This window comes from Populus euphratica, unplaced genomic scaffold (assembly GCF_000495115.2).
Source record: "Populus euphratica unplaced genomic scaffold, PopEup_1.0 scaffold1410.1, whole genome shotgun sequence".
NCBI classification, from domain to species: domain Eukaryota; kingdom Viridiplantae; phylum Streptophyta; class Magnoliopsida; order Malpighiales; family Salicaceae; genus Populus; species Populus euphratica.
The window spans coordinates 19120-22354 of NW_011501265.1; positions in this window are offsets into that span (position 1 = coordinate 19120).

Consider the following 3235-nt stretch of genomic DNA (forward strand, 5'->3'; position numbering starts at 1 on the left):
TGATTAGTACTTAAAAGTGCATTTTTATCATGGTTTTATATCATCATTTTGCACTTGAAGTATCAATAACTCCTTAACTAAATCATGTTTTATAATAACAAGTCTAATACCATAAGACACCTTTAATTTATGGTTAATGTTCATCTTAAATGCAGGACTATCATATAAATCAAAGGATTGACTGATGAGTTTAAGTACTGAAATTGAGAAGATAAAGAGAGGGCTAAACTTAAAAAAGAGATGCTGGTTAGTACAAGAGTGTCGAAGTAATACATAACCCAGTAAGACCGGGGCCGAACCACAGGAAGGTTAATTGTATAAATTATGAATAATAGCAATACAACAATAACAACAACAACAACAAAAATAATAATAGAAGAAAAAAAAGAACAAGTTGGTGAGAACTTTGAGATGGAAGGTCAATGTAAGGATTAAACAATGATAACAACAAATGTCAAGGTTAGAGGATCCACTAATGGTATTTTAAACAAGTATGTATAAACTCTCAATATTCAATTAGAAACCACACACAAAGGACATTCCAATTGGATTATAAATTGTTAACATGAATGCATTGGTTATCTTATTCAAATAATGCTAATACTTGTAAATATTGTCAGGCATTCATGATTATAACTTATATTAACAACAAATCAAGTTCCTTTCATAGCTTAGGTGTCGGTTATACCATATAGTATGAACTATGAAAGTGCCAAGTATTTGTTGTACCAAGTGTTATACAACATAAATCAAGATTAGTCATTTAACAAGCAAAATATTAAAGAGTGAACAAGATAACAAATACAAAACATGTTAGTATCAAACATTAAGGTCCATGTTGAGTTTACACTATACTTATTCTTACACCATTGGTGTAACCTTTTCACCTTAATATAATAAACTTGGCTAAATATAATGAAAGAGAGAAACATAAATAAACAAGATAAGAACATAAATAAAATAAAAGTTAACTAATTAAAGAAAAGGAAATGAAAGACATAAATAAAATATTAATAAAAGCAAAACTTAAGCATTACAAAAATACAAAGAGAGAAAACAAGATCATGATCTTGATCCGAAAATCAAGATGCCTAAATGCATGGAAAATACTCCTTTTATAGGAAAAAATTAGGAACTATTGATTTGATGACTAATTGATGAGTGGGTGGCCAACTCTTGACTTAGTGACAATCCTTATCTTCTTTTGTTTGAATAAAACATCATTGATAATATCAGAATTTGAACCAGACTTCAGATGAAATTGTAGGAAATTATCTCAGCTTTCTAAGAACAAAAAAATAAGGTAATTTAGATTTTTAGAACTTTAGATATGGGCCAAATACTGAAAAATATTTGGATTGCAGGACAGATTTAGACTTCTTTGTTGTTGCTGCAATTTGGACTGTGATTAGTACTTAAAAGTGCATTTTTATCATGGTTTTATATCATCATTTTGCACTTGAAGTATTAATAACTCCTTAACTAAAGCATGTTTTATAATACCTATAATTTGTGGTAAATGTTCATTTTAAATACAGGTCTATCACATAAATGAAAGGATTGATTGATGACTTTAAGAACTTAAATTGCAAGGGCAAAGAGATGACCAAAATTAGAAAAGAGATGTCGGTGCAATCCAAACCAGAACACTATTCGGTAATTGGGTCATATCTGGAGCTATAGATCTCAGATTTAGGTCTACTTTATATGGATGGAAAGGTAAGACATAGGCCTACAACTTTTATATGGAGCCCAAGATCTAAAAAGGCCATTTTCAAGTCCAAATTGTAGCAATAACAAAGAAGCCCGAATCTATCCTCTAGCCCGAGCACTGTTCAGTATTTTAGCATTTCTATAGTTCTAGATGTCCAAATGAGCTGTATTTTTGACACAAGAAAGCTGAGACAATTGCCTACAACTTTTATGTTTTCAAGTGGCTCTAATTTTGAAATTATCAATGACGTTTTGGGCAGACAAGAGAAGATAAGGATTGTCACCAAGTCAAGAGTTGGCCACCCACTCATCAATTAGTCATCAAATCAATAGTTCCCAATTTTGGCCTATAAAAGGAGGAATTTGCCATGCATTTAGGCATCTTGGTGTCCAGATCAAGATCATGCTCTTCCTTTCTCTCTTTGTATTTTTTGTAATGTTTATGCTGTGCTTTCATTAATATCAAGTTTATGCCTTTCATTTTCTTTCATTTACTTAGTTAACTTTAATCTTATTCATGTTCTTATTTTGTTTATTTATTTTTCTTTCTTTCATTATGTCTAACTAAGTTTATTATGTCAAGGTGAAAAGGTTACACTAATGGTGTAAGAATAAGTATAGTGTAAACTTAATATGGACTTTAATGTTTGATACTAACATGTTTTATATTTGTTATCTTGTTCACTTTTTAATACTTTGCTTATTAAATGACTAATCTTGATTTATGTTGTATAACAATTGGTACAACAAATGTTTGGCACTTTCATAGCCCATAATGTATGGTATAACCGACACCTGAGCCATGAAAGGAACTTGATTTGTTGTTAACATAAGTTATAATCATGAATGCTTGACGAAATTTACAAGTATTAGCATTAATCGAATGAGATGACTAATGCAATTATGTTAATAATTTATAATCTGATTGGAACCTCTTTTGTGTGTGGTTTCCAATTGAATAATAAGAGTTTATACTATACTTGTTTGACATACCATTAGTGGAACCTCTAACCTTGACATTTGTTATTATTATTGTTTAATCCTTACATTAATTTTCCATCTCCAAGTTCTCATCATCTTCTTCTTCTTCTCTTTCTTTATTATTATTATTATTATTATTATTATTATTGTCATTGTTGTTATTATTTTTATTACTATTATTATTATTGTTGTTATTATTATTATTGTTGTTGTACTATTGTCGTTTATAATTTGTACAATTAACCTCCCTGTGGTTCAACCCCGGTCTTGCCGAGTTATTTATTACTTCGACACTCCTGCACTTGGGAGAAGATATCAATCTTTTAGTCGTCTCACTTGCAAACGGCCTTATTAAAACCAAACCTCCATTAAATTTGTAGGCCTATGTCTTACCTTTCCATCCATATAAAGTAGATCTAAATCCAAAATTTACAGCTCCAGATATGACCCAATTACCAAATAGTGTTCTAGTTTGGACTGCACCAGTATCTCTTTTCTTAAGTTTGGCCATCTCTTTATCATTTCAATATCAGTACTTAAA